The sequence below is a fragment of the Schistocerca piceifrons genome, chromosome 3 (assembly GCF_021461385.2).
Source record: "Schistocerca piceifrons isolate TAMUIC-IGC-003096 chromosome 3, iqSchPice1.1, whole genome shotgun sequence".
Classification (NCBI taxonomy): Eukaryota; Metazoa; Arthropoda; class Insecta; order Orthoptera; family Acrididae; genus Schistocerca; species Schistocerca piceifrons.
The window spans coordinates 531,144,023-531,159,561 of NC_060140.1; the positions used below are offsets into that span (position 1 = coordinate 531,144,023).

Consider the following 15,539-nt stretch of genomic DNA (forward strand, 5'->3'; position numbering starts at 1 on the left):
GCCAACACATTTTTTTCTCGCCCATATTTCCCAAAAAAATGAGGAATTTCTTTTGGGACATCGTGAAATATTTCCGCTTGAGCCCCTATAGTTTCATGAAGTTCCGATAGCACTATATGGTGCCTTCAAAGTGGCGTCTGTAACTGAGGTGCGTTCCAAGCAGAGCTGGCATTGATTTCCTTTTAGTAGAAAACCGGAGAAGCGCAGATACTCATAGGCACTTTCAGAATGTTTACAGAGACCTGGCAGTGAACCAAAGCACGGTGAGTCGTGGGCGAAGCGTCTGTCACCATGACTACAAGGTTGCGTAAACTTGACCGATTTACCGCGGACCGGCCCGGCCGCGCACAGCTGTGACGCCTACAATGTTGGAACGTGGGGGCAGTTTCATTCAAATTGATCGACGGATCACAGTCACAAACCTCTTTGCTGAACTGAATGTCTGTTGGGAGTGGTGACACACCAATTAGGGTATTCAAAAATGTGTGCCTGCTGGATTCTTCGCGCCGTCCAACAGAAGACCTTAGAATGCTATTGACAAGGGATTTCAGATCGATTCCATATTTCTGGATTTCCGGTAGGCTTTTCACACTGTACCACACAAGCGGCTCGTAGTGAAATTGCTTATGGAATATCGTCTCAGTTATGTGACTGGATTTGTGATTTTCTGTCAGAGAGGTCACAGTTCGTAGTAATTGACGGAAAGTCATCGAGTAAAACAGAAGTGATTTATGGCGTTCCCCAAGGTAGTGTTATAGGCCCTTTGCTGTTCCTTACCTATATATTTGGTAGACAATCTGAGCAGCCGTCTTAGGTTGTTTGCAGATTACGCTGTCGTTTATCGACTAATAAAGTCATCAGAAGATGAAAACAAATTGCAAAATGATTTACAAGAGATACCTAAATGGTGCGAAAATTGGCAGTTGACCTAAAATAACGAAAAGTGTGAGGTCATCCACATGAGTGCTAAAAGGAACTAATTAAACTTCGGTTACGCGATAAATCAGTCTAATCTAAAAGCCGTAAATTCAACTAAATACCTAGGTATTACAATAACGAACAACTTAAATTCGAAGGAACACACAGAAAATGTTGTGGGGAAGGCTAACCAAAGACTGCGTTTTATTGGCAGGACACTTAGAAAATGCTACAGATCTACTAAGGTGACTGCCTACACTACGTTTGTCCGTCATCTTGTAGAATAATGTTGCGCGGTGTGGGATCCTTACCAGACAGGACTGACGGAGTACATCGAAAAAGTTCAAAGAAGGGCAGCACATTTTGTATTATCGCGAAAACATGGGAGAGAGTCTAACAGAAATGATACAGGATTTGGGCTGGACATCATTAAAAAAAGAAAGGCTTCTTTCGTTGCAACGGAGTCTCTTCACAAAATTACAATCATCAACTTTCTCTTCCGAATGCGAAAATATTTTGTTGACACCGACCTACATAGAGAGAAACGATCACCACGGTAAAATAAGGGAAATTTGAGCTCGTATGGAAAGATATAGGTGTTCGTTCTTTCCGCGCGCTATACGTGATTGGAATAATAGAGAATTGTGAAGGTGGTTCGATGAACCCTCTGCCACGCACTTAAATGTGATTTGCAGAGTATCGATGTAGATGTTAGAAATCAACGAATGACCACCTGTTTGGCCGAATGAACGATGCACTACACGCAAGCAGTAATACCTGGATGACGAGGTGGTTATTGATGCAGCAAGACGTTGGCTGCGACGTCGACCAGTAGAGTGGTAGCATGCTAGTATACAGGGCCTCCCAGTAATCTGGAGTAAAGTCTTCGCATTGAACGGAGATTATGTTGAAAAAATAGAGTTTTGGCAGCCAAACGAGTGGAGGGATAACATGGTGCATTGGAGTCGTGAATTAATTAATCTGCTTTCAGAAAAAGTGTTGAATTACTGAACGCCCCTCGTAATTTGTCGGATAGCCTCTTTCGTTGAGACAGGCAGTTCGAACACTTTCTGACTAGTCAGTCAGCGTCCAGAGACGCTACAGTGAGGTTGGCGTTACCGTATCTTTCGCGCATCATGCATTATGATCAAGCTGCATTTTATTTTCAAGCTGCATTATGACTACTAGGGTTTGCCACTTTATCACTTTATGTAGGCCGTAGTGCTCCACAGACTACTTAGCCAGCACCCATGGCCACCACCGCGCAGCAAAATTAAGCTACAGAGTTGAGGCCACGGACACTTGCTCACGCATCACCACGTGGAGTTGGGGCTGCATGGAGTCCTTTCGTCTGCCGTTTGGTGTTACCTTTTATTTACTTACAGCAGTTACACTAATTTTTTTGAAGGCAAATACAGGAATTTGGAAGTAGGAAATTATAAATTGATGTGATAATTTAAGAAGAGAATAAAAGAGGACAGGAAAGAGTAAATACAGATACAACTTCACCGACACCACCTCCGGACGGGGACTCGGTACAGAATTTCAAGTCCAGCGTCCACATGTGGTGCTATCCATTTTAGTAATTATACACATGAACATCCCTCGTCGGGCACACCTGATCAGTTCAATCCATGCGGGTCTAAGATGTGCTGGTGTTGTTTGTTAGAATGCTGTGTGAGTTGATGTTTCTTAGGTCACAGAACAATTACTGGTACTAGGTTGGTATAACAGGTGTAGGATTCGTTATGAATAGGAAGGTAGGGCAGAGGATGTGTTACTGTGAACAGTTTAGTGACTGGGTTGTTCTAATCAGAATCGACAGCAGACCAACACCGACAACGATAGTTCAGGTATACATGCCGACGTCGCAAGCTGAAGATGAACAGATACAGAAAGTGTATGAGGATATTGAAAGGGAAATGCAGTATGTAAAGGGGGATGAAGATCTAATAGTCATGGGCGACTGGAATGCAGTTGTAGGGGAAGGGGTAGAAGAAAAGGTTACAGGAGAATATGGGCTTGGGACAAGGAATGAAAGAGGAGAAAGACTAAATGAGTTCTGTAACAAGTTTCAGCTAGTAATAGCGAATACCGTGTTCAAGAATCACAAGAGGAGGAGGTATACTTGGAAAAGGCCGGGATTTCAATTAGATTACATCATGGTCAGACAGAGATTCCGAAATCAGATACTGGATTGTAAGGCGTACCCAGGAGCAGATATAGACTCAGATCACAATATAGTAGTGATGAAGAGTAGGCTGAAGTTCAAGACATTAGTCAGGAAGAATCAATACGCAAAGAAGTGGGATACGGAAGTACTAAGGAATGACGAGATACGTTTGAAGTTCTCTATCGCTATAGATACAGTAATAAGGAATAGCGCAGTAGGCAGTACAGTTGAAGAGGAATGGACATCTCTTAAAAGGGCCATCACAGAAGTTGGGAAGGAAAACATAGGTACAAAGAAGGTAGCTGCGAAGGAACCATGGGTAACAGAAGAAATACTTCAGTTGATTGATGAAAGGAGGAAGTACAAACATGTTCCGGGAAAATCAAGAATACAGAAATAAAAGTCGCTGAGGAATGTGAAATAAATAGGAAGTGTAGGGAAGCTAAGATGTGAAGACATCGAAAAAGATATGATGGTCGGAAGGACAGATTCAGCATACAGGAAAGTCAAAACAACCTTTGGTGACATTAAAAGCAACGGTGGTAACATTAAGAGTGCAACGGGAATTCCACTGTTAAATGCAGAGGAGAGAGCAGATAGGTGGAAAGAATACATTGAAAGCCTCTATGAGGGTGAAGATTTGTCTGATGTGATAGAAGAGGAAGCAGGAGTCGATTTAGAAGAGATAGGGGATCCAGTATTAGAATCGCAATTTAAAAGGGCTTTGGAGGACTTACGGTCAAATAAGGCAGAAGGGATAGATAACATACCATCAGAATTTTTAAAATCATTGGGGGAAGTGGCAACAAAACGACTATTCACGTTGGTGTGTAGAATATATGAGTCTGGCGATATACCATCTGACTTTCGGAAAAGCATCATCCACACAATTCCGAAGACGGCAAGAGCTGACAAGTGCGAGAATTATCGCACAATCAGCTTAACAGCTCAGCTCATGCATCGAAGCTGCTTACAAGACAGAAGAATGGAAAAGAAAAATGAGAATGCGCTAGGTGACGATCAGTTTGGCTTTAGGAAAAGTAAAGGGACGAGAGAGGCAATTCTGACGTTAAGGCTAATAATGGAAGCAAGGCTAAAGAAAAATCAAGACACTTTCATAGGATTTGTCGACCTGGAAAAAGCGTTCGACAATATAAAATGGTGCAAGCTGTTCGAGATTCTGAAAAAAGTAGGGGTAAGCTATAGGGAGAGACGGGTCATATACAATATGTACAACAACCAAGAGGGAATAATAAGAGTGGACGATCAAGAACGAAGTGCTCGTATTAAGAAGGGTGTAAGACAAGGCTGTAGCTTTTTGGCCCTACTCTTCAATCTGTATATCGAGGAAGCGATGATGGAAATAAAAGAAAGGTTCAGGAGTGGAATTAAAATACAAGGTGAAAGGATATCAGTGATACTATTCGCTGATGACATTGCTATCCTGAGTGAAAGTGAACAAGAATTAAATGATCTGCTGAACTGAATGAACAGTCTAATGAGTACACAGTATGGTTTGAGAGTAAATCGGAGAAAGACGAAGGTAATGAGAAGTAGTAGAAATGAGAACAGCGAGAAACTTAAGATCAGGATTGATGGTCACGAAGTCAATGAAGTTAAGGAATTCTGCTACCTAGGCAGTAAAATAACCAATGACGGACGGAGCAAGGAGGACATCAAAAGCAGACTCGCTATGACAAAAAAGGCATAAGTTTATTAATATCAAATACCGGCCTTAATTTGAGGACGAAATTTCTGAGGATGTACGTCTGGAGTACAGCATTGTATGGTAGTGAAACATGGACTGTGGGAAAACCGGAACAGAAGAGAATGGAAGCATTTGAGATGTGGTGCTATAGACGAATGTTGAAAACTAGGTGGACTGATAAGGTGAGGAATGAGGAGGTTCTACACAGAATCGGAGAGGAAAGGAATATGTGGAAAACACTGATAAGGAGAAGGGACAGGATGATAGGACATCTGCTAAGGGAATGACTTCCATGGTGGTAGAGGGAGCTGTAGAGGGCAAAAACTGTAGAGGAAGACAGAGATTGGAATACGTCAAGCAAATAATTGAGGACGTAGGTTGCAAGTGCTACTCTTGAGATGAAGAGGTTAGCACAGGAAAGGAATTCGTGGCGGGCCGCATCAAACCAGTCAGTAGACTGATGACAAAAAAAAGGTTGGTAAACGAATTATGCATGGCTTTGGAACAACATCCTACCTCAGTGTGATGTCATTACGTTATATACTGTTCGTACATAGGTGGAGAAAAAATAACAAGCCACCACTAACCTATTATTAATCTTGTAAAAAAATTTTGCAGAGTAAAACTCTAACTTTAAGTAATGGACCCATTAATTTTCTATAATTGCGTAATATGCGCGATCTGTTACTTGCCTACTTCGTATAAAGTTTATATTACTTTCGTATTACTACATTTACAATGATGTGTTCACTTATGTGACTTCTTAACAATGTTGGTTACAGGTTTATCTACAAACTATTCTAATAACTTCTACTTTTAATTAGGTTCATTCATAAGAAGATATAAACTGCAATCTTTGAGAAATGTTCATGTGAGTAGTTGTGCATGTTTTACGTGTTTAATATCACGCATATTTTCCGTGTCGTTATTTCTGCCTTGTCACTGTCACTCGTATCATCGTATGTACTGAAGCAATTTGAACAACGCGGAGCCGGCCGGTGTGGCCGTGCGGTTCTAGGCGCTTCAGTCTGGAACCGCGTGACCGCTACGGTCGCAGGTTCGAATCCCGCCTCGGGCATGGACGTGTGTGATGTTCTTAGGTTAGTTAGGTTTAAGTAGTTCTAAGTTCTAGGGGACTGATGACCACAGATGTTAAGTCCCATAGTACTCAGAGCCATTTTTGAACAACGCGGGAACCGTAATTTTTGTTTCAAGTTGTAAAAAAGTGCCAAAGAAATTCATTTAATGTTCAAATTGGTGTCTGACGCTAATGCTGTAATTCAGAAGACTTTTTACAAGTGGTGTGAGCGATTTAAATCTGGAAATGAGACGATCGAAGGCGAGCAACGTTCAGGACGTCCATTAACCTCGAAAACAGAAGAAAACGTCCAAGGAGAGGCAAAAATTGTTCTTTCAAACAGGTGAAAAGTTGTTTTAGAGGTTACAGAACAACGTAGCATCTCATACGGGACCATGCAAAGCATTCTTACGAATAACTTGCAAAATAGACAATTTAGTGCAATCGCATATAAATGAGTGCAAATTTTTTTCTACAATTTTGAGTGACGATCAGAAGGAAAATCGTGTCACTTCGCACGGAGTTGGAGGATAGTCTTCATTCAAATTTGGACTTCATGTCCAAAACTGGAACTGGAGGTGAAACCTGGGTCTCTGAGTATAACTTCGAAACGAAAATCCCGAGTTCTCAATAGAAAACCAGTGAATCTCCTCGTGCTAAAAGAACATCATCAGTCAAAATCTGATACCAACTAACGGTAATTTTTTTCCTATGTTGGGTGCAAAGTGCTTTCAGAGTTCGTTCCAAGGGGAACAACTGTAAACGTCCAATTTTACAAGGGCGCACTGCAATGTTTGTTTGTTAAACGATATGCGAAGAAAGAGACTAGAAAATGGGCCAATAGGCTCCTCCTTCCGACAACACGTCGTGCGATACTTAGCTTTTGTTTCGCGCGATTTTGGCTGAAAAAAGTGTTCCTGTCTGTCCACATCCCCCTTACCCAGCAGATTTAGCTCCATCCAACTTCTGGCTCTGTCCAAAAATTAAAACCGGGCTTAAAGGAAAACGTTTTGACATAATTCTTGGCACTGAGAGGGGTTACAGAGCCGCTGAACGACATTAACAAAAGAAGTCTTCCAGAAATGCTTCCAGCCATGGATTCAGTGTTGTAATAAGTGCGTTGCTGGCCAAGGAAAGTACTTTCAAGATCAAAGTTCATGTCAGTTTATTACTCCGTTTCTAATAAAATAATTCAGCATGTTTTTCGCACCTCGTACAGTAAGATGTCATAAAGCACCAGGTGTTCCTGTAAGACAGCGGGATGGGAACGCAAGTGCATCTAGATCAGTGGTTACCAAACTCCACCAGACGCATGAAAAAAGTGTAGACGATACTCGAACTGGTTTCGAACACTTCCGACCATGTATGCAGTTATTTCATTCATTGCTGTTCGTACACAGAGTCAGAGTTTAGCCAAAGTTGTTCAAAGAGGAGGCACATAGTGTACCACATACCTCCACAAATGAATCACATACCAAAAGTTAAAGCGAACATGGAGTTCAGTGCTGCAATGCTGCTGCAGATTCCGTATTTCTAGATTTTCGGAAACCGTTTGACACAGTGCCACACTGCGCATTGTTAACGAAGGTCGGAGTGCTCGGAATAAATTAGCAGATCCGTGAGTGGCTCGGAGACTTCTTAAGCAGTAGAATCCAGCACATTGTTCTGGACGACGGGTGTTCACCAGAGACGACGGTACGGTCAGCAGTGCCCCAGGAAAATGTGATCACATATGAATGAAAGATAGGTTTAGAAACAGTTTTAATGACAGTGACAAGGCCTGCAGCAACGCCCTAGAGACAGATGTTGTCTGCCATTCAAATTACATAGTTTGGTAGGTTTTTATAATGTGTTTCCCCATAGGAACAGTAGTCTCAACAAACGAACAAAAATTCAGTACTTTAGATTTTTGTTATCCGGTCAAAGAAAACCATCGTAACGACCGGGAGAGCGGTGTGCTGACCACACGCCCCTCCTATCCGCATCCTCAACTGAGGATGACACGGCGGTCGGATGGTCCGGATGGGCCACTTGTGGCCTGACGACGGAGTAAGTGTGTGCTTAGATTTTTTTAATGGTATAATAGCAATGTTGTATGCTGTAGAAAATGTTAATTACTTACTTTACTTTTATTTTCTCTACAGCTCTGAAGATGGTTCATATGAACCAAAACCTGTCGTTGAAAACAAAACAAAAAAGATGTAGAAATCAAAGCAATCTAGACATAAAATAAATAATAAACTTTAAGTTACTTTGAACTGTTGAAGGATAAAGCAAATCACAGTTTCCTTCATTTACTGTCTTCATTTACGCGACTTTATTGGTAGTTCTGCATGTCGAAGGTCTGTGTTATGGTGTAGGCGTTTGTGATTATTCGGCGGCAGTCGTACGAAGTCTGATTCTTCTTCCTAAGACGAGGAGGAAGACAAAAGTCACGACTTGTGTCGGTGTAAGAAGCTATTAACGGAAATAATTAAATTCATATAAACGCTGATAACCTGGGATTACAAACTACCAACTGGCCTGAGGACGATTTTTATTCCCAAAGATGTATATATTTACGGAGCCTAAGGTAATTATTTAACTAACATTCGTATTAACGTAAGATGAAGTAGAATATGTTATGCTATATGTAAGTAATTTGACTGAAATACAGCAAAACAAGGTACGATGTGGTATAATACATGTGTATTAACAGCAGCTGAGTAATTGTATAGACTTCATTTTAAAGTCATCTGGAGACGGCCGAAGAAAATGTAGAAACAGATTATTTCGACAAAACTCAGCTGTTTCATACCATGTCACTTCATGGCTCTTGTTTTCATCTATTATTCCTGCAACTTTTGCTTGCTGTTTTTCCGGTAATTACAAGGAACCAGTTTAAAGATTAACTGGAGACTGTTAACACTGTTGTGGTCATTTTCTGATGTATAGAAATGGCATCAGATTGCTAAAGGGCTTATGTCGATGGTGTCTCAGTTGTAACTACTTCACCTAGCCTCCTAGCCTTGTGGGTTAAAGCGAGGCCGATGACGTTTGCAAAGACTGTTTTTACTAATTTGGAAATGTGGGAAGTTGCTGTACGTCTGTCGATTAATGTAATCACAGAGTCATTGTCAGCTGGCTGCGGAGGAAGACGGTGTAACTCTTTAACGGAAACTATCGTGTTGCGTATGAAATCTCGTTTAAGCAACCCGCTGTAGTTCTTGATCCGACTCTTGCGAAAAATAAATTCATTATTCCATAGTTGGTAACACGTGATTGCGCATTTGCAATTTCAAGTTTTCTAATAACTACGATTCAAGGAAGGGTCCTCAAGAAGTGTACCTCAGCCGCGAAGGACGTAGCTAATAAAAACGTCGCTTGACCGTTAATTCAGTATTCGTCTCTTCAGTCTGATATCCTTACCGAGTGCATTCGATAGAGGAAATATGCCACGGTTCCTTTTAGAAGGCGCGAAAGCATCGCTGAGATGTCTTACTCGTAAGATTTCGGGAGCATGCGTACTTAGGAGAAACGAACAACATAATGCTTCCTGCTACATATACCTCGCGAAAAGAGTATGCAGGTAAAACTGGAGAGATTCGAATCATACGGACCCTTGTCAATCGTAGTTCTCTGTGCTCACTATTCGCGACTGCAACAGGAAAGGGCAGAAGTATCCGTGATATGTGACCTACGTTGCGCCGCACACCTTAGCGTGACTTACGGAGAAAATTAAGTTTCAGTTTGGGGTAAGGGAAAAGTCTCAGTGATTGATTTGACTATTAATAATTCAAGAGAGAGTGTAGGGTCGACTATGAGGATTTTTTTAATTGACCTATAGCCAACTGGAAGTATACGAGATTTTAAACTTTGTATAATAATTTATTATGTCGAAGATCGCTTTGACATATAAAAAATATAGCAACTGTTTACCGAAAGAGGTAATGTGAATATTATACGCGATTGTTTACGCAATAAATTATTATGCATAGTATGAGGAACGCATGTAATACGGTTCAATGGTGATCGTCTGCTCGGTGTCTTGAGAATTTGCAGTAGTGTTTCTGGACGCTCTTCTGTTGTTTCTCTTCCAGAGAACGACGTCTAACATATTACCCATCTGTTAAATCTTGGCCGGCTGGAGTGGCCGTGCGGTTCTAGGCGCTACAGTCTGGAACCGAGCGACCGCTACGGTCGCAGGTTCGAATCCTGCCTCGAGCATGGATGTGTGTGATGTCCTTAGGTTAGTTAGGTTTAAGTAGTTCTAAGTTCTAGGCGACTGATATCAGAAGTTAACTCGCATAGTGCTCAGAGCCATTTTGTTAAGTCTTGTTTCTATTTACAGTTTCTTTCATGTTGCAGATTGGAGTATCAGCTGCTGCTGCTGCTTGGTAAGTTACAGGCATAATCCTCGTACTCTAGGCTCCGTATAAAAGCATGGGAAATGGAATGTTCAGCGTGCTATCTTTTCTACTGCACTGCTAACACACAGTAGTCAATATTTTAGCAGTTGTTGTGTCTGTTTTCATTGCCGTAGAATGTTACTTTGTCGATAGCAGAAAATGGTTCAAGTTACGTGACGATGAAATGTTTCAACATTGTTTCCCTGTGTGCTGCGGAATTCTAAAAAGTGATGGGGGTGACACTGAATGACCATAAAGTTCAGAGCAGAAAACACACAATGTCAGTTCGAAACTGCAGTGTCTTATACTCCTTTACTTAATCGTCGCCACCAACGAAAATTCCACTGTTACGAAAAGGAAAGTTGTAGACAGAGCTTCAGAAATCGGTATAAATTGCAATAGTGGAAGCTGATAAGTGCGTGATATAAAAAGAAAGTAAAGCAGCTACCAAACTGAAGATTGTTTTGAACACCACAGTGCTATCTAGACATGGTCTTGTTGGAGACAGTAGACCGTAGCCTTTCTCCGACCTTCGAACTGGTTTAAGCAGCCACTTAAAAGGGGAGCTACAGCTTAATGTGGATTCCGAGCCACGGTGCATTTTTCACGGCAACAAACATCGCCAGAAGTGAAATAATTGTTAGATAAAAATCCTAGGGCTGACAGGGGATCGAAGCCGAGACTTGCCTTTGTGGTCAGGCACTTAACAATTGAGCCACTGAGTGCATGGTACTTATAATATGAAACCAAGTGAAGAACATTTCAAAGGAAAATGACAGATGTAGAATGATGTTACTATGTGGAACATGCTTTCAGATGGTTACACGTACGCACATCAACAAATTGAAAGCCCATCGAGCGAGAATTAAATAGGATGACAGTTCTTAAGTCTTTGCTCGCGAATGGATACTGATTTATATAGCCCCTTCACACAACAGAATGGTTACACAGCCCAGCGGAGCGACACGGGCGCTCACACTCTGTGCTCATGGTGTGGAGCACATTAACGTGCGCAGTAGGTGACTAGGCAAACTATAGATGACGATAGATAACAGATGACGAACTCATAGCCTCCGAAGTACTACCGTGTCACAAACACTACAAATTCTTACAACGAAGTAATGGGGCGGTGCACGGTGCTACAGTGTGTGTCTCCACAGCTGGTGTGGAAACCTGTAATAGTAGCAGGCAGCGAAGGGAGAGACGTGGCGTTGTCATTGCACCACTGCCCGTCCAGTGGTCCACAGAGGTCGGTTGCGGCAGGACTTTTCTCAGACAGCCGTCCTCGTTGAATGCATTGCCTCCTTTTCCTAGTCTCACATTCATTAAAAACTCTATTGATGGAATCCATACGGGGCGGGAGCAATTCATTTCAAATCCTGCCAGTCGAAAGTTTTCAGCCTTTTCGAAGTCAGATTCTCATTAAAATTCCACCGAAGTCGCTTTCGTATGAAGCCTTATTATAGTCGCAGTTGTTACACTCAGGGGAGCTGCTGCTGCGCCATTCTCCACGCCATCTTTGTCACAACTATTCTTCGTTTTCTCTCTCTCCCTCCCCCCCCCCCCCCTCTCTCTCTCTCTCTCTCTCTCTCTCTCTCTCTCTCTCCCTCCCTCCCTCCCTCCTCCTCCCCCCCCTCTCTCTCTCTCTCTCTCTCTCTCTCTCTCTCTCTCTCTCTCTCTCTCTCTCTCTCTCTCTCTGTATGCGTGGGAGGGGGTGATGGGGGAGGGGGCAGACCGCGTGGCCACAACCAGTTGCAGCCTACACTCGGTTCAGTAGATACACGGGCAATGTCAGTTGAAACACGTACCTTGATGCTGATGTCTTCGATGGCTTTCCAGTGCACCGCATTGCTCACAGGCACACGGGAAACCATCACTATATGTTCTTAGTTCATTGTAAAACTAAGTGAAATAAAATGAAGTTGTAAAAAAAAAGGAATGTTTAAAGTTCACCGTCTCGTCGACGTTGAGGCGATCACATACTGCTCACAAAGGTAGGGCCACAAATCCCCCGCGATGTTGTGAGACGAAATATCGTGCCTCTCGTATCTAGTGAAGTGCGGGCAGAATAACCCCCAGTTTTGAACCCCGTCGTTCCGAGGTCTCAGGCCATTGTGTTCAATCTTGAGTCAACTCATGGTCAATTTGAAGGTGTTAGTTCTTAAAATAGTCATTGAGTGTATCAAGTTTCTTGCCTCTGTTGAAATTAGTTCTACTGCCCGTATGATAGAGAAAGTCATAATTCCTAAGCCACAGGGGCTCCCATCAGATAATGATTTATACGAAAATGTTACTGGTTAAAAGAGGTGAAAATGTGATTTTTCTTATTGGACGGTAGACATATGCAATTACATGAGAATCAGGAATTTTCCAGACTTGCAGTAAAAGATCTGTGGCTGCCACAAACTGCTCTGCTGAAAATCCTCTCTCTTTCATCATCGAGTAGCGAACCTGGCAATGCTTCGCAACTGCTAAATGTGGATGGGAGGTGGATATACGTCCTAACATTCTCTCTCTCTCTCTCTCTCTCTCTCTCTCTCTCTCTCTCTCTCTCTCTGCCCATCTCCTCCTCCTTACTGTCTGTGTACGTCTCCTCCTCCCCCTTATCCCACTACACTTCTCCTCTCCATCTTCCTGTGCATCTCCACCTCCTCCCTCTCAACGTTCATCCCCCTCCCTTTCTCTTTGTCCATCTCCTCTTGCCCCCTCTCTCTGCCTTTGAGTCTTTTTTTATTGTTATTACCAACGAAGCCTTGATTGGGAACTAAAGTCGCTTAAAATGCATGAGTAAGCTAGCTCGGATCGTTGATATACGGGGTATGAAAGATCCTTCCCGCTGCTGGACCTCTGAGGATAATAGTGCCAGTGACAGTATTTCGGTTGGTTTGAATCTGCAAACAGGTTGGATTACAAAGTTCCTGATGACTCGGATTCCGTAGTAGTATTTTAATAAAAAGTCAATGAGCCATTAATATAACTTTCCCGTTTCCTGTTGAAATAGACTGCAAGGAAGAAAATACAGCACATAGATGGGTATACGATTTTGGGATGAATCACCTAAAACTTGCACAGCAAATATTGCGGATCTGGAAAGTGCCATTGACGTGCGGTTTTCATAGAACGGATTGGTAGTCAGGGGCTCGTGTTGTTAGCCATTCAACAGATTGTAATACTACTTCTGAAGAGTATTTTTTGTACAAACATAAGCTTTTTGAAATGAAAAAATGCCTACTGACATTAGCAAACTAAAAGAAGGGTAAAATAGAATTTAACTGCAGGATTCTAGTGCGAGTCGCTCACGAGACATCGTATTTTGAAAAGTTTTCACACCGAAATTCGTACAATACATGCGGTAGCCCACGCGAAAGAATAACAGAAGTGCATACATTAGTTACGTGGATTCTGGATTCTGACCGGTAGTGAGACAATTGACAATCATGGGTTGTGTTCAAAATGACCACAGGCAGCGGCAATACACGCTTCCAGCTTGGTAAGGAACGACTGCTGCACACGTGCTAGCATTTCGGCGGCGATGTCCTAGCAGACTGCAGTTAAGGTACATTGTTAGGTCCTTGTATACAGCGTCTTCCAGCTTTCCCCTCAGAAAGAAGACTACATGCATGGAATCCGGGGAAAGGGCGGGTCAAGGTATAGGCCCTCTGCGTCCGATCCAACGATATGGAAACAATTCGTTGAAGACATGCTATTGCACTTCCTGCACTATGGACCGGACAGCCATTACATAGGTACTACAAGTTCCTCCTAGTCTGCAGAGGAACGTCTTCTAGCATCTGTGGAAGATGGTCTGTTAGGAGGCTGCGATACATGTACACCTCCAGTGTTCTGTGTATGAAAATCGGACCTATGAGCTGTTGGTTCACTATCCCACACCACACGTTCACACCCCATGGACACTGACATTCCACTTGATGAAACCAAAAGGGATTGTCAACATACGAACAGTGCATGTTCCAGTGGTTTACCAGATTGTGATCGGTAAATGTGTCTTCATCACTAAACAAGATACATGACACATCAGGAGTACCCTGTCTTAACGCCCATGTGCAAAAGGTAACACGATTCTCATAATCGCTTCCATGCAGCTCTTGATGGAGAGAGATGTAATAGGGACGGAACCTATGTTGATGGAGAATTTGTAGGACACTTGACTGACTCATGCCACTTCCTCGTGCGATTGCGCGGAAGATAACCCGCCCATCAACTGCAACAGCAGCAAGAACATTGATTTTCCTTCTCTTCTGTCGTCACTTGTTTCCTTCTGTTACGTTGTGTAGGTGTTACACGTAACTGGTTGAACAGGTTGATAAACAATTGCCGAGATTGTTACGTCTATTGGGATATCTTACGGGATATAACGTACAAGAACAACTTGGAATAACGTGCATTCCTCTTACACTCCCCATACCCCATGAGCTTATCGGCTTTTTCTGCGTTAGTAAATCTCATCGTCCACTCATGATCTATTGCTTGGACTTTCACATGCTAACTGACAAGCAAGTTGCAGTGCACTCAATAAACACACGGGCACACTGTATGCAGACATAACAAGATCGAACCTAGCAACTACTCAGGTTGGGGGGGGGGGGGGGGAATGTAGGTGTGGAAACATTGCAAAATACAATATCTCGTAAACGACTCGCCCTACAATCCTTCTGCAAACACCACTGAAATTCTAATTTACTCTGCTGTTACCAGACGTTGAAAATACCGCTTCAGTTGTAAATTTCTTTTATTATCACGACCGGTTTCGGGCTCTCATAAGCCCATCCTCAGGTGTCGCACTGGAAATAGCAAGAGGCGGGAGATAATTTTCAAACGCCGCAACACACATAAAACAAAAAATTTCATAAAGTTTTAAAAAACTTTTAAAAACATTTCGCAGGAGTAGTTTATAGTGAATGGCCGTCGTATATTTCTCAGTTAAAGGCATTTGTAACTCGGCATTTGACATGTTGCAGGCAGCAACACCGTATTCCAGCTGTACTCATCAGGGGAATTTCATGTGAGGCCGTGAGAGAATGCAGAATTTGTTTCATAAACGTTCACCGGGAATGACCTAGGCTTGTGTCAAGTCACATTCATTAAATACCGGAGAGCAGAGTGCGACGACCGAAATGGAACGACCGTGTACAGCAACTGAGGAGTGTAACCTAGGGTGCCGACTCGTGCCACGTGCAGTACATGTTAGCCACTAGACGGAAGAATGTTACTGTGCTACTCTGTAGTGAGTGGGGACCACACGTAACTGAGTGA

General features: G+C 42.7%; 1 long non-coding RNA gene across 1 annotated transcript in view; it reads left to right on the forward strand.

Moving 5' to 3' along the window:
* Positions 1-15,539, forward strand: part of LOC124787784 — an 847,274-nt gene that overhangs the window by 222,808 nt on the left and 608,927 nt on the right. The window contains exon 2 of the long non-coding RNA XR_007016011.1: positions 10,225-10,253. This is a non-coding gene — a long non-coding RNA (uncharacterized LOC124787784). The remainder of the gene's footprint in view (positions 1-10,224; positions 10,254-15,539) is intronic.